We start from the raw sequence: 17636 nt of genomic DNA on the forward strand, positions 1-17636 counted from the left end.
GACAGGAACTTGATTACTCTTGAAGGAAGGAGTTGGAGTCTGGAATCTTGGTCCCTGACTTCCCTGCCCCGAAAACCTTGATCTAAAAGGAGTTGGGCACAACATACTGCAATGTCTAAATCCTTGATAATTGTAGCATTTAACTTCTTTGTTCAAGGGTAGAACTTCTGAAGTTGAATTCAAGGGGATTGAGTTCCGGGAAAAGGACCTTTCTTCCATTCTGGAACTTCCCATATCCTTAGTTTGACCTTGTTGTCTCGTAGACGGTGGAAAGTTGGAATCACCTTCCGGAGCTAGATTTTTTAATTTATGTTTCTATGTTAGGATACTCTCCTATGTCTTTTGGGGTTGCTGGCCTTTCTAAGGCCATTTGTTTATGAATTATCTGTATAGGGACACTTTCTTAACTTGACCTCATTAAACCTATCTCTATTTTCCCTTCATCTGAACCATCCTAGATTAGGACCATTGTGAATCACACTTTCTTACCTTGGCCTTGTTGAACTTGTCTCTATTATCCCTTTATCCGAACTATCTTGGATCAAGACCATTGCGAGTTACCCTTTTTGGTGTCTCGTTCTACCTTTTTTAGATGTAGGAACCGATGTGACTGATTGGGGAAAATCCACCTTGTCTTTTATTCATTAGGTGGGTTTAGGCACGTGTTAGCACATTTAGGTTTGTGGGATTAGGCATGTGTTAGCACATTTAATGGTGCTACAATACGTCTTGGCTGTACATTAATTAAGTGGGCATGTGTTAGCACATTCAATGGTGCTATAATACGTCTTGGTCATACACTAATTAAGAGGAGAGTTATTCATGGATTAGTGAAAGTTGACACTTCCCCGCTTGCCTTGTATGGAGAGTCCTAAATCAAGTGGTCCACTCCACACTTATACATGTAAATGATGGAGTTGTGATAGCTTGTTATATGGAGCTTGCTATAGAGTAGAAGTACCTAGTTTGTGGGGACACTCCGCCACCCTATAAGGTCCCTGAAAATTGAAGCATTTTATTGGGGGCCTCCAAGTTATTATGTTCATGTCTCGCCCCTTCCATTGGATAGAGGTTTGAAACATGGGCATTGGTGTTGCTCCTTGCATAACATAAAAGTTGGGCACAATATCATGTGGCTCCTCATAATAGTCCTGGTTAAGTTCAGAGTCCATGGATATTCACGTTCTTCCATCAAAACTTGATTGATTGAAGTAATCTTTGGTGGAGGTGGCTTTGGTGGTGGCAAGACTGTGTGGTGCTAAGGGTACATCAAGTATTGAATAAATTCCTCATGTGTACCCTTGTCCTGGCAAAGATGTAGGTCCATATTACCATGTTGGGGGGTTGGTGGTGCTAGTAGAGCTAGTGTTGGTTTAGCCTACTGGCACTTGTGCTAGGCGGTTGAGCACCATATATGCACATTGATATTTTACGATTTCCAAGTCATCTGTAATGTGCACAATATAGCAATGGTCTAGGTTGCAGATGTGGGAATTCATTGCTCGTATGATTTCTTCTACATATTGAATATACTAACTCCCTTCTTAAATAAAGGTGAGCAATGCTAGGAGGTTCTCGTATCTCTTTCAGCTTGACCATTTCTAGAATTATCGATGCGAGTTAATCGATAATCTTTTTTTTACCTGCCTATCCCTGGTAACTGAGTTAGAACGACTTGACACTAGAGAAGGTGTAGTTAAAGATGTATCCTTGTTTTCCTTAGGCTTTGGTAATTGTAATATGTTGTTTTCGAATTCCATGGCTAATTTGCAACATGCATCCAACGTGGTTAGTTTAGATAAGAGTAGATAGTCATGCATCCAATGTGGTTAGTTTAGATAAGAGTAGATAGTCATGCATCCTAGGATCTCATACTCCTTTACAAGAGCACAAAAATATAGTAGATCATCGGCCTCTCCTGAAGCTTACGTTGAGAGTTCAAATACTTAAGATGAGAGACATAATCCCTCATTGAGACTTATGCTTTTGCTACTTGATGTTATATATCTGTGCCATTGGGCTCCACTAATCACCACTTCTAGCAAAGCTTGGCACAAAAACATTCTTAAGCCAAATAAAATTAACTTTATCTTTAGGCTTAAGCATTCTATACCGTTTACCAGTGCCTTCCCACCTAACGTTAGGGAAAAAGAATGAATCTTTGTAAGCTTGTCAATGTGTCTACATGTTTCACAAATGGACTTAAATATTTCCACATGTTCAATGGGATCCCCATCTCTATTAAAGCTTTGCATTAGTTTAGCTATGTGATATGGCTTTATAGGTGTATGCCTTGGGACATGATTATGAGCACTTCCTAACTCCCTAGTCACTTCCCTACCAATTTCAGTTGTAATTCTTAACATGTTAGCTATAGTTAAGCCTAGGACTGGCTCATAAGTTGGGTCGGTGTGAACTGTACATTTCCTTTCCCTCTTCCCCTCCCCCTTCCTGTGTGAATTTCTTTGTGATACTCCTCTCTACTTGAGTTTGTGGGGAAGGATGGAATTTCAGCATGTAGTGCTTCTCCCCTTTTCTTTGTCTGCTTGTGAGCAAGGAATTTGGGATTGGTTATCAACTTGTTAATGTCTTCCTTTACAATACATTTGTTCTTTAAGTTTTTCCCTTTTTTTCTATGTCGGGTTCTACTAGCCCATAAGGGATAGCCATTGCCCACTCAACCTTTGACTCCTCCTGGATTAGCTTTATAGAGGGGGCATTCCTTCTACTAATGCTTGTGTCAAAGGCTTGGGCATGTGGCCCAGCCTCTGATCTTTGCTTCTCTAGAACATTCGGCTCAAGGATTGGCCCTCTTTTTCTATATCTTTATTTAGCTAGAGTGCTCATAACGTCCAGCTCTTATTTTTGCTGGATATAAATGTTAGTATATGTTCAATGCCCGCCTCTCAGCATTTATCTTCACATTGATGTGTGGTGCACATTTGTACGGCCCCCATTATGAGGAGAAGCCATTGGTGCACATATCTTTTGTGGGAACCCTAGCTTAGATGCTGGAAGGGGTCGTAGTTGTGACCATTGATGGTTAGGAGATGATGAGGGGTACAAGCGTTAGTTGGGGTCTAGGTACAAGGAATATTCCATATAATATTTCCTCGAGTACTAAGTTCATCATTAGTGGGCGATAGTCAGAGGGGACGCGTTATGATTGAATACGTGGGCGGTGAGCCGCGTCAATGCAGCGTAGCCGCCCACGTCTTAGACGTGTCCATCGCCCTACCTGTAGCATTATAAATGGACATAGTTGGCACAAGCAAAGGCATCCAATGCTTGTGAGCATATATTCCCTATACTCTCGGGACGCCCTCCATCCAGAGTCTGTTTAGATCATCATCTAATCTCTACACTAGAGTGCATGGGTGGATAACATTAACATATTATACCTATCTCTTGTTTTGTATAATCAGAATTTTAAAAATGATCTCCATTCTCTCTCAATTGCATTGTCTAGTGTACTTTCTCTTGCTGTATCAGTTTCCCCCGCTGTGCCATATTCTTACATGGTATCAGAGCACTAGGTGCTCTTAGCAACAATAGTACACAAAGTTTAGTCTTTCTTTGCATAGAAGTAGCTTGGAGTGATGTCTACTTCACGGTCTAGTGTTGTTGTTGCTATTACAGTGTTGCGCATTCGTCCATCTACCTTCACTGAAGGAAAATTAGATGGGACAAATCACACTCTTTGGAAGTTCAAAATCAATGCCATCCTTGATTCCTATGCTGGAGATCGTTCTGGGAATGGACCAAGAATCGGTGGAAACCATTGACCCCGGTGATAACTCAAGAATGATTCCACCAGATGCTGCTCTTCTTCGGGCATAGAAGCGGCGCAATGCAGATGCACTTTGTGCCATTGTTACCAGTGTAAGTGATTCTGTTCTTACTCTGATTCAAAACACAACCAAGGTATTCATGGCTTAGACCATATTGAGAAATCAGTATGAGACCCGAAATCAGATTAGGATTCAAAACCTAGAGAATGAGCTTGTTGCTGAAAAGTTTACCAAAGGAGAGGCTGCAGGAGTGTTTATCTCTCGGATTAAAAATCCGTGAGACCAGATAGCTGTTGTGGGAATCATAAAGACTAGCGAAGAGTTGGCTCGGAGATGCATCCGAATTCTATCGCCGAAGTATGATGGCTTGGTTACGGCACTAAACACCTAGGTTAGATTATCGCCTCTTTCTTTTGAGGAATTTAGTGCTATGCTATTTGAGGAGGAGATGATGTTCAAGACCCATGATGGTGGTGACACCGCATTCATGGCCAACGCAAAAGGCAAAGGTGGGGAAACTTTTGAAGACAAGAAGAAAAAGCCCAAGAAGATGAAGTTTTATGGTACATGCTACTATTGTGACAAGAAGGATCACGCCGTCAAAGACTATAGAAAGAAGCAGGCTAATGAGAAGAACGGCACCATGAAGACTTCATGAAAGGGAAAGGAGTCAGCCAACAACGCCTAAGCTGAGTTGGAACTCTAGGTCACCACCATAGAAGAGGTAGGCTCAGGGGCATCCCGACATATGACCAGCAAAAAAGGACTGGTATATTTCCTGGTAGCCTTTATATGAATCCATTAATGTTATTGTCGGTAATAATACTAAATGTCCAACTGAAGGGTCTAGAACCATCTCATTTGTGGCAACTACAAGTGAAGAAAAGAAGCTGTTTGATGTGCTCTATGTGCCTCAAATAAAGAGAAACCTGCTCTTAGTTGTTGTAATAACAGATCGTGGCCTTGAAGTACACTTTAAGAAAATAGGAGCAGAGATTCTAGATGCTGAGGTGAAGATAGTTGGCAAAGCTGTGAGGAATAACAATTTGTACGAGTTGAGTGCTCTTACAGCATTGCAGACAAGGGCACAAGCAAACTTTGGCAGGAGCGATTTGGTCACGTCGGATTTGCTGTGTTAAAGGAGATGCAGAAAATGGGATGGTGGAAAATTTACTTGCATTTTGTAGAATTACAGGAGCCATGTGAGGCTTGTGTGATGGGCAAGAAACAACGGAAGGCATTTCCACAAGACAACAACAATCGAGCAAAGTCTCCTCTAGAGCTAGTACATGCTGATCTTGTGGTAAGATGTCTACTATTGCATTGGGGGGATCTTCTTACTTCATGCTATTAGTCGACGACGATTACAGTAGGAAGATGTGGGTTTATTTCCTCCATGATAAGGCTGAAGCTTTTGGTAAGTTTAAACCATGGCATAAATTTGTGGAGAATGAGACAGGATGTAAGGTGAAGAAGTTCCAGATGGATTGAGGAGGAGAATTCACTTCAGGCGAATTCAATGAATACTGCAAGGAGCATGGCATCAAGCGCCAGCTCACTGCTGCACGTACGTCTTAACAAAATGGAGTTGTGGAACACCGCAACCGCACAGCCGTGGAAATGGCAATGTGTATGATGAAAGGCAAAGGGTTACCAGACTCTTTCTGGGCTGAAATAGTCAACACTGTAGTTTACATTCTCAACAGATCCTACACAAAGGCGCTCAAAGGAATCACACCATATGAGGCCTATTCAGGTAAGAAGCCTTCGTGTTCTCATTTTTCGAACATTCGGTTGTAAATGTTACATGCATATACCAGATGCAAATAGAACTAAGCTTACTACCAAAAGCAAGAAATGTATCTTCCTTGGATACAGTATAGAGTCGAAGGCTTATCGACTATTTAATCTAGAGGCTAAGAAGATAATGGTCAGCCAAGATGTGGTGTTTGTGGAGCATCCACATTCAGTGGAGGACATGGATCCGTCCACTTTATCATTAAATGGAGAAATAATCCACCATGTCCTAGCCCAAGCACTGGAAAACTAAAGGAGGAGGAGTTTTCAGATGATGAAGATTCTCATAAATCACACCAACATGCCCTTGCACCTAAAGGACAGCCACTTCCTGCCTGGGCAGGTAGCTCTTTGATGATCGCAACCCCCAACCTGATGTTGCAAAAACTTTAGCAGATGGCTTATGTAGATTAAAGAGAATAGAGGAGTAGAGAAGGTCTTCTGAACACATTGTCAATATGGCCTTGAGGCTGAGATAATGGATTTAGTGAAGGAGTCCACAAATGTAGAAGAAGCTTTGGTAGATCCAAAGTGGAAGGCAACAATGCAATCAAAGTACGACAACATCATCAAAAACAACACTTGGGAGCTGGTAGATCGGCCACCAAAACGAAAGGTAATTGGCACCAAGTGTCTGTGGAAAGCAAAGTATAAATCTGATGGTTCATTAGAGAAATACAAAGCTAGGCTGGTTGCACAAGGTTTTTGACAGGTTGAAGGTTTTGATGTTAGTGAAACCTTTGCCCCAACAACTCGAATGACCACTATTTGCACAGTACTTGCCTTGGCTGCTAATAAAAAGTGGCCAGTTTTTCAAATGGACATCTCAAGGAGGAGGTGTATGTTGCTCAGCCATCAGGGTTTGAGCTGCCCAAATTAGAAAATAAGGTTTGCAGGTTGAAGAAGGCTTTATACAGGTTGAAACAAGCCCCAAGGGCATGGTACCAAAACGAATAGATACTTTTTTCAAAAATATTGGTTTTTTTAGAAGTGCATCTGATGCTAACTTGTATGTACTCAGAAAGGATGACAAATATGTGATAGTTGTTCTCTATGTGGATGACGCAATTATCACTAGTAGCCATGAAGACTTGATTTAGCAAACACGAGAAAGGCTTGGCTCTGAGTTTGAGATGACATACTTCAGGCTCTTGCATTATTGTTTGGGGATCTAGGTTTGGCAGGAGTCTGACAAGATCTTCATTTCTCAGTAGAAGTATGCAACAGAGATCTTGAAGGCATTTGGTATAACAGACTGCAAGCCAATAAGTACACCAATGGAGGTAAACTTTAGGCTTTCTTCTAACGACACTTCACCTTTGGTTGAGATAAAGATGTATAGGAAGCTTGTTGGGAGTTTGACTTTCTTGTACAATACTAGACCAAACATTTGCTATGCAGTTGGTGTGTTGAGCAAGTTCTTAAATAAACCAAGGGAAAGTCATTGGAATGTAGTAATGCGTGTGCTCAGGTACATCAAAGGTACTCTTGAGTATGGAATTATATACATATCTGGTGACTCTTTAGTGGGATATTGTGACTGTGATTGGGCTGGAGAATGTGACACCAGAAAGTCAATTTATGGATATTGCTTCTCACTTGGATCCGGTGTATTCTCTTGGATTAGTAAGAAGCAACCCACAGTGGCACTTTCTTCAACTCAAGCAGAGTACAATGCCGCTTGTTTTTTTCCTGTGAGGTAGCATGGTTGAGGAGCGACAAATTTGCTTTCCCAGAAAGGCTCGTGCGTGCCGCGGTGCATATGGTCTCGTCGGCCCATCATTGTTGTGGATTCTACCAGATATGAGAGTTCTAGTGAGGTTAGTTATGATGTTATGATGCGACAATCAGAGTTGCATGGCCATTGCAAATAACCTTGTGTTTTATGCTCGCACAAAGCATATTGAGATTCAGTATCATTATGTGTGGGAGTTGATCGAGGATGAGATTGTGGAGCTGGAGTACTGTTCTATGGAGCAGAACTGCGTCGACATCTTCACCAAAGCTCTTCGGAAGGACCAGCTCACTCGACATCTTCATGGACTTGGCATTGGGCCAAGAAACTCTTAGTTCATCTTCGTGGGTGGACATTGACGGGGGGGCTCTTAGTATATGTTTCAATGCCCACCTCTCAGCATGTATCTTCACATTGATGTGTGGTGCACATTTGTACGGCCCCCATTAGGAGGAGAAGCCATTGGTGCATATATCTTTTGTGGGAACCCCAGCTTAGATGTTGGAAGGGGTCGTAGTTATGACCGTTGATGGTTAGGAGATGATGAGGGGTACAAGCATTAGCTGGGGTATGGGTATAGGGAATATTCCCTTGGGTACTAAGTTCATCATTAGTAGGTGGTGGTCGATGGGGACGTGTTATGAATACGCGGGTGGTGAGCCACGTCAATGCAGTGTAACCGCTCACATCTTGGACGCGTCCACTACACTACCTGTAGCACTATAAATGGACATAGTTGGCACAAGCAAAGGCATTCGATGCTTATGAGCATATATTCCCTATACTCTCATGACTCTCTGCACCCAGAGTCTGTCTAGATCGCCATCTAAGCTCTACACTAGAGCGCATAGGTGGACAACACCATCATATTGTATCTATCTCTTGTTTGGTATAATCAGAATTTTAAAAATTCTCTCCATTCTCTCTCTCTATTACATTGTCTAGTGTACTTTCTCATTGTCTAGTGTACTTTCTCTTGCTATATCTGTTTCCGTTGTGCCATATTCTTACAATAAATTTGTAACTATCTGAAGGCCTCCCGAAACTTTATCTCTATCTCCATCTCTTCTCTTGTCGGAAAAAAGCTTTCTCTAGTTCTAGGAATATCCTTGGCATGTAAGAGATTGTCTCCCCTGAGAAGTGTTTAAGGTTTTCCTCTGGACAAAAGCTTAAAGGAGAGGTGCTATCTGCACCATTCATCTTTCTACTGGGAACCTTGATATACTTATCATCGCACGACCTTCGGCAAAGTGACCCTTTAGCAATGTTCAACAAGCCACTAGATACTGTAGGGGGAGTCAAAAACTCTCTCCTCAACTCGCTCTCATCAATAATACAAGTGTCCTTCATGGAATCTTTAAATAAGCACACTCGTATGTGTATTAGACAAAGGTCTAGATCCAATACTCCTCTGGGTGGAAGTATTCGTACACTTTTAGTGCTAAGCCTTTACTAGCTCTCAACAAGCACTTGGTAATAACACTAATAGCACGGTTTCTTTTAGATTTTGAACCTTTAAAAAACTCCAAAATTAGTTACGTTATACATATGATGATTCAAAAATGTGTGTGGGCCACATATGATAATTTAAAAAGGGGTGTGGAATTTCAAGCCTTCTTCAATTTTATTTATTTTTTAACATTGTTCTATCTACCTCCCCCTCTCCATTCTAGCTAGCTCTATATTAGTCTCCTTCCCTACGGGCGGCATGGCTACAGGTAGGACAAAGTCGGTAGAAGTAAGTAAATTGGATCTATCTCCATTGTCTGCATCTCTCTCTCTCTCTCTCTCTCTCTCTCTCTTAATTCTCCTCACATTGCTTCTCTTAATTCTCCTCACATTGCTTCTCTTAATTCTCCTCACATTGCTTCTCCTGTATTGGCTCCTTCATATGCTTCTCCCTCTTTCTCTTTCTTGGCATATATTTATTTATTGAGTAGATTTATTTAGTATAAATCCTTACCAGTGCCATCTTTGAAAGATGTTAAAGTGTAAAGCGAGATAAGTGGTTTGAAGTTATAATGTTAATCACTTTTCCCTTGCCCTAATCCTAGCTATGGTGTTGACTTTAGTCCTTGAGGTTGTAGAGGTTTCCATTGTTGCGGTGCTACCATTTGGGGTGTTGGCATAGGTGGTTACTACTGTAGAGAATACATATCTTATTATTGTAATGTCATTGAAATTATCAAGCAAAAATAATTTTAACACTCCAAAGATATGTGAATGTTTATACTTTCTATGCATACGAAATATAAAGTTCTTAATTTAAAATGAAAGGAGAAAAATAACAAGTGAAGCTACATTAAAATTTTTTCTATTGCAATAGTACTAGAAACAACAATTCAAGAGAAACTTGGCATCATAAAGTAAAATTTAAACTGATTATTGAGATCAAGATAAGAAAAAGTTACCTTGAGTTGATGAGTTGTTTGCTATTAGAAATGAAATTAGAAAAGAGTAAAAATGTTAACTATAACAAGTTCAATAATAGACTTTATAATCATCTAGTAATACGAATGTGATTAGGTACAATTACTTTCTCGGGTGGTAACTTAGTTTTAAGGTAACGAAGTCGAGTAATAAATTCCTCATCACATATTACCGAGTCGTCCTCTATGCTTTATCCTTGAATGATGTTTATGTATTCCATGATCTGACAAAAATGAATGTTAGGAGTGAAAACCTTGGTGTTGCCAATGGGTATCATGATGAAACATTCTTCATGGTCACGTGTCCAAATCTTTGACCATTTACCATCTTGTTGATTATTGAAGATCCGTAGTAATTACTGAAAAAGAGTGCCATTCCGTTTGGATAAATAGGCTAGACGACTACACTTTGTCATGAGTCATAGGAGTTCTGAAGATGGATGCTATATACACAAAAAAATTGGTTGTCAGAACTTCCCAATAATAGAGAATCCATGGGGATCTAGAGTTTTTATTGGTGTAGTGCCTTACAACTATTTTTGGTCTTATTTGCTGTTAGGTTTTTGAGTAGGTGTTAGATTATAAATGAACACTAGACTACTTAACTTTTCAATATATCCAAAATTTAAACACAATATAATGAGTAGTATCAATTCTATCAACCTTGATTGATAAAACGAAAACATGAATTTAACTATTTCACGGTAACTCTCTCTTAAGGATCAAAATAAAAGGTTCAAGTCATAAACGAGTTAATGTCAAAAGACATTATTGGGGAAAGGTCATATGTGATTGCTCAAGGCCATAAAGAAGGTCTTTAAACTAAATAGGACTCAGGGTTTGTACAATCCTTTAAAGAAAGAGTTGTGATCATGTACTTGTGTTAGAGGAGTTTCATGCAAACTCACATGTACACAAAGAGGACATGATAAAATTTGTAACACATCTTTTAGTGCATCTAATTCAAACTAAGCCAAATGAAATAAACTTGAACATGCTTTCTTTCTAGAGCAATGGACAAAATCTATGGCATAAATTTCATTGAATCTTGTATAAGTACCTTTAAAAATACCTTTGTAAGGTATTTAGCAGAGGTGTCCCTCAAACTTGAGGAAAGCAACCTTTTGTTCATATTTCCCCAATTATTATACAAATCTAAAGGAAGTCTCTAATCGGTTTGCTCTTAAGCTCACATGTGGAAGGTTCTGCTAATTGTTCCACCATCTCTTAGTTTTAAAAGGTCTAAACTCACGCTATATACATGAGCTAATTGTTCCACCATCTCTTAGTTTTAAAAGGTCTAAACTCACGCTATATACATGAGCTATTTAACACCCTTGTATAGTTATGCTTAAGGTTATGGGTCACTAAAATTTTTACTCCACAAGCTTTAAATTCAAGCAAGAATTAAAATCTTTTGAAACAGTTTAAATAAATAGGGCTTTTTAAATTAATAACTCTAGAAGATAGATTTTAATAGCTAGGAATAGCTATGATTTGGCTATATTCTTAGCTAATTTGACTTGATTTGGTAAAAAATAAATGTGCTTAAAAATACCTAGAAAGGAAAAAAATAAAGAAAAGATAAAACCCGGAGGCGGCCAGATTTAAAACATAGGACAAATCATGGCACTCTGTTAGCGCACAGCCGAAACGCCAAGCCAATGGGAAAAACTCAAAGCCATTAATTTTTTTAAATTATAAGTAAAGCTTAATTTTAAGGCTTTTAATCTAAAGATTTTTTAAACAAAGCTTTCTCCACAGCTGGCTATGGTCCAGCCATAGGGCATTTAAAAAAAATAAAGTTAATAATTTTAAAAATCTTTAAAGCTTTGAATTAAAGCTTTTTTTATTTAAAAAAATCTTATATGCGCTTCTCCGTGATTTCGCTATCTACGGATCACCACACGAAGATAAGTATTGGGTGCAATCTCCCCCCTCAAGTGTGTAGCTTCCACTTCCACGACATGATTTTTTTGAGAATTGTATTCACAATAACTAGCCTAAGGAGCTAATAATAGTTGCGCGTACAATTTTAGACTTGCTTTCCTACTTTTAGGCTTTTTGGAGCTAATAATAGTTGCGCGTACAATTTTGGACTTGCTTTCCTACTTTTAGGCTTTTTCTTTACATATAAATAACCTTATCAAGGTTTCTAAGGTTTATACATATCAAAACCTTTGCCCAATAAATACTAATGGGCCTTTACACATAAAATAATCTAGCCACATGAAAGGCTATAAATGATTAATGAAATTCTAATATATAATTAGCAAATGATCTTCATCTTCACACCACCGCTTAATCCACCATCTATACGACACCTCAATCGGTACCCTCGTGTAGTGAAACACCTAAATAGGTAGCCTCGCCCAACTCATTCCATACAACACCTCAATCAATACCCTCGTATAGTGTGACACCTCAATCGGCACCCTCGCACATCTTGGTACCTATACTCATAGACATAATCCATGTTAGTTAAATGATCAAGTGAACACATCAATTAATCCCCATGTCATCATGAGATATAGGCAACCATAATATCAAATTACACGTACCAACAATCATGGTACACACGGGTGTCCCCGATATAAAATAAGAAATATAATTCCCAATAACCAAGAGTAATTCTCATAACAAAGCATTATAAGCTTGCATTTTCCAATAGCACCATACGCCCTACCACACCTGAAATTCATCCGCCTTCTTCCCTTTAGGCATGGTGGCAACACCAATCAAACCATAACAAATGCAAGAAGCCAACAGAGAGTGTGTGAATGCACTATGTGTAAAGTATAATGCCAAAAAGCGCAAAAGAGAGAGAAAGCATGAATGCATATAAGATAATGAAAATGAGTGAGCAAAAAGGAAAGTGTAACGCCAAAAAAGTGCAAAAGAGAGAGCAAGCATGAATGCAGATAGAAGAGAATGAAAATGAGAGAGTGAATGTTTGTGTATGCAAAGCTTCAATGAAATAAAACTAACAATGTGATTAGGGGGATTCTAAAACAACTAATCTAAAGTTAGTGTTTAGCAATGTGATTAAGGGGATTCTAAAATAGCTAATCTAAAGCTAGTAACGATCACATTTAGTAGGTTTATATTACTATGTAGTTTCCACAAGGTTAGATAACCTAAAGGTACATTGCTATACAACTTGGTGATTTTGAAAGGTCTAGTCCATGGGAAAAAAATTGGGCTTTTTTCTCGCCCCCATTTTAGCTACATAGACTTGAACCAAATAACTAGTTTGAAAGTCTTTCATTTTGATGTGACTATCATGATGGAAGTCTTTGTGCAGCCAGTAATATATTACTGCTTCAAAACACATTCCTCGGGCTCTACCCTCATCCAAAATGGTTCAACTATTTGAAGGCTAAGTTTTGGTTTATATTCTTTTCTTAAGATCCAAGAAAAGAATGTATTATACTTAATCAAATATTTGTTCCTTATGGGTCCATTACACCTTGGTTGTGAATAAAAAATGGATGTCAAAAGCATGTGCGACTTTATGTGTGGAGTTCTTATGTGTTCATGATCGAGTGAATATTGTAAGGGCCTAGCTTTAATAGAACACTATGTCTAGTTTCTCCTACCTTGTGTCTAAAGGTGTCCCATTGTCTATTAAGGTGTCTGTAAGGGTGGTAAAGGTCCATGATTGAGTGAATATTGTAAGGGCCTGGCTTTAATAGAACACTATGTCTAGTTTCTCCTACCTTGTGCCTAAAGTTGTCCCATTGTCTGTTAAGGTGTCTGTAAGGGTGGTAAAGGTCGAAGGAATATCCAACCCTCAGAAATAACTTGTATAATACACTTGAGCTTAGAATCTTGGATTATAGGTATGGGCATACATAGCCATTAAAGAATTACATCATTATGGGGGGAGTGTTGAGATTTGCAGTATTGGGCATAATGTGTTTGAGGGGGAGCATAGTCATTAAGGGGGGAGTGTTGAGATTTGTAATATTGGGCATAATGTGTTTGAGGGGGAGGATAGTCATTAAGGGGGGCGTTGAGATTTGCAGTATTGGGCATAATGTGTTTGAGGGGGGGGGAGCATAGTCATTGAGTCTGATTCATGTGTATAAAGGTTTGGAAGGCCTGAGGTTATCTAAAAATTCTAAAAAGAAGAGATTTGACGAGGTCTTGAATGATGTACTGAAAATGATGTCATATTTTTACATGGAAATCACTAGTCACATGGAATCACAAGAGGCATATGGGTTGCTCTAATTACATGGAGTGCATTCAAGCATGTGTGAAATTGATACTCATTGTTATACAAGGACTAGGTAGGTGCTTTAATTTCAAAGATATAGATTTGCAATGAATTAGAGCTTTGTTTTATGCTTGTAATTGTGTTTTAATTTTTATTGATTACCAATACAAGCTTTTACATTAACCAAATCTTCACCAATAAATATTCTACATTTCTTGTACTTGATCAAAATTTTGAAGGCTAAGTTTTTGTTAGTATTCTCAAGATCCAAGAAAATAATTTATTGTACTTAATCAAATATTTGATCAGTATGGCGATCAAGCATGTTCTTGTGTGCTCATAATCGAGTGAATATTGTAAGGACCTAGCTCCGACAAAATGCTATGTTTAGTCTCTCCTATTTGTGTTTAAAGGTGTCCATTGTCTATCAAGGTGTTTGTAAGGGTGGTAAAGGTCCAAGGAAAATCTACGTCTAGTCTCTCCTACCTTGTGTCTAAAGGTGTCCATTGTTTGTCAAGGTGTCTATAAGGGTGGTAAAGGTCCAAGGAAAGTCTACGTCTAGTCTCTCCTAAGGGTGTCCCATTGTTTGTCGAGGTGTCTCTGTAAGGGTGGTTAAGGAAATCACTAGTCATGGAATCACTAGGCATATGGGTTGTTTTATAATCACATGGAGTGCTACAATTATGGCCAAACTGATGTCCATGCCTGGTAGTTTAAGCAGCCAGATGAGGTTAGTATTAAATGAGGCTAAGCATGTGTGTTATCAATCATATTTACTTCAATCATACCAAAACCCATGGTAAACAGACACTGGGAAGTATATTTTCCAAGCCGTCCAAAACCCCTCTTGACAAATGTTGCAAGGAGGCACACACAAAGAGATTGAAACGGTTATATTATTGTTGGATAGAAAGGGGTTACATATAGTAGTTGCATGCCTTTTCATATTAGCCAGGCGTCCTGCTTCACACTTGTGTATCCAGGCGTCCTGCTTCACACTTGTGTAGGCAGTTGGCATTATAGTCCAACACTCCTCCTTAATGCTGATTGTGGAGCACAAGGAGGAAGAGATGGATATGGTCTTATTTCATGCTATAATTATGTACATATAAGTGCTCTCATTTCAAAGATATAGATTTGTAATGAATTAGAGTTTTGTTTTGTGCTTATAATTGTGCTTTAATTTTTATTGATCGCTTTGATTAGAAGAATGGAGTTTCCTTTGATGCTCTCTTGTCTAGATTTTGCACATCTTGAACTAATACAGGCATAATACCATGTGTGCCACTACTTTTGGCACATCCTTAGTTGGCATACATATATACCTAAAGGGATCTCTCCACATCGATGCAAAGTGAATGTACCACCGATCATAAGCACTTGAAAAATTTTTTTCCCCGCCTTTAGCAAAAAGTCTCAAACCCAACACGACCATTGCGTTACATTTAAGTAGGTGAAGGCTTCACTTAAGACATAAATTAAGAACATGGGAATCCCTCTAAAATGAGGTGAAGGCTCTTGATTGGACCAAATTTAGTGTTGTCCAAACAAGATTCACATGAGAGTATTTACTTCCAATAGCAAGAGGAACAATGTCCTTAATAGTATCCTCTTTGCCTTTACCAATAGAGGTGTCCCCTTTGTCTTTAGTAGAAGTAGCTTTTTTTAGCAAAACGGGGTGAACAACAAAACGGGGTGGGGGACCTTTACAACAAGTGATCGCAATTTTCTTGTATTTTTGAGCTTTTTCTCTATATTTAATATTTAATATTTTCTTATTAGCTCAACTTGCTTTTTTCCTTGGCAATTACACATAGGGTTACAATGCTTTATTTTGAGGTTTAGCAGAAATCTAAGGCTTGTTAGCAAGCAAGAGAAACGTAGACACAATCATCAAAATGAGATTGTGAATCACAAATCCTCATGATACATTAAAGAAACACTCAATAAATTTGATACGTTGAATCAACACTTGAGCAACCTAAGAGATTAGCTTCTTGGTGGCATACTTTTCCTATCATAGGATTGTTGTAAATGAACTTTAAGAGGACATGTTCTTGCATGCTTCTTCCCATATGCTTTTTTTGTTGTTTTTAACTGCATCAAAGTTCTCTTACAAACAGATGTACAATGAAGTGCATGAAAGCGAGGAATCAATCAAACTCTTGATGTAGCTTGTATTATAATCTAAACCACTGGAGAGGTAAGAAATAATTAACTTGTGAGACTAATGAAAAACTTAAGAGAGAAATATGGGGCTCATTATGTGAAGAGCTTGTTGTTGCTGGGGGGCCATTGTTGTTGCAAGGCACTTGGGTTGTGAAATAGAATATGACTTAGTAGTGTCATTGAGAATAATCTATGTGCTTTCACCTTTGAAGGAAATTTAAGTGATGGTGGGTCATACCATGGATCCCCCTATCCTTAGATGTACTTGTATGGAAAGGTTGCGGTGCATACAAATGTTGCATTGATATTTGTATGGAAAGGTTGCGGTGCATACAAATGTTGCATTGATATTTGCCATTGGATGAGTAGATACTTATGTCCACTCATGAAGTAGTTACTACAATAGTTAGCCAATTGGAAAGAAGAATGGCATGCTAATTAACTTGGTAAATTATTAATGAGGATTTTATTTTCTCTTGTTTGTGGAAGGTTCTTGTGGCATTCTACCCTTTTTGAGGTAGGTGGTCCTTGTGACTCCCTTATTGTTATTTAACCTCCTTTTGAGAAATAGGTTCTTTTGGCGTTCTACCCTTTTTTAGGCAGGCAATTCTTGTGACTCCTTTATTGTTATTTAACCTCGAGCTACGGGTTCTTATGTCTACCCTCCATTTTGAGAGAGCAAGTTCTTATATCTTACACTAAGCTTCTGTAAATTTTAAATCGTGTCATTATGTGCTTGAACTACATTGTGTGGAAGTGGTAAAAGCAATGATGTTGAAGCTTTGAATGGTTGATCTTCAAGTGTCGAGGCAATAGGTAATATTACCTGTCCTTATTGATTAAAACACAAGAAAGTTCTTATGGCTTCTCCATTTTGGGGAGAGGGTCCTTGTAGTCTTGTACTGCTTTGGCCTCCACACCATTTGAAATCTTGGGGCACTTTATGTAATAGATTGGTGGGCAAGGCTTTTCTCTCATTGATTTAGGAACTCAATAACTTTTGAGCATGGAGTTGGCATATAGGCACCTATCTTTTCTTAACTTTGTAGATTGGGAATTGGTGCCTTTATAACTGAGGTTTCTTCCTTTATGCATGCTTATTAGGGGGTCTTCTAGTTTTTTTTTTGGAATCTACATCTCTACATTACATTCAACATTCAAAGTATCTTTGAGCTTGCAATAAGTTGGAACCCACAACTTTTGAGCTGTAAATGGTTTTTGTATGGCTTGTGTGGGTTTCCATGGAAGAGATGGTTGGATACCCTCTTTTCCAAACTTTTGAGATTTGTGTAGTGTAGTCTGGGTTGGAGTTTGGGTTGGTGGGGTGTGAGGTAGCCAAATTTCTACCCTCATATAGCCTTGACTACAACACATTATGAATTGGCATGGTAGGGTAATGTATACAACACATTTGGTCCACAAGCAAAAGGGGATTTAAGAACTGTTAACAATTAACCTCATCCTCCTTCTGGCATTTTCATTCAAATATCAAG

This window comes from Cibotium barometz, chromosome 39, assembly GCF_041138505.1.
Source record: "Cibotium barometz isolate CiBa-2024 chromosome 39, ASM4113850v1, whole genome shotgun sequence".
Lineage (NCBI taxonomy): Eukaryota > Viridiplantae > Streptophyta > Polypodiopsida > Cyatheales > Cibotiaceae > Cibotium > Cibotium barometz.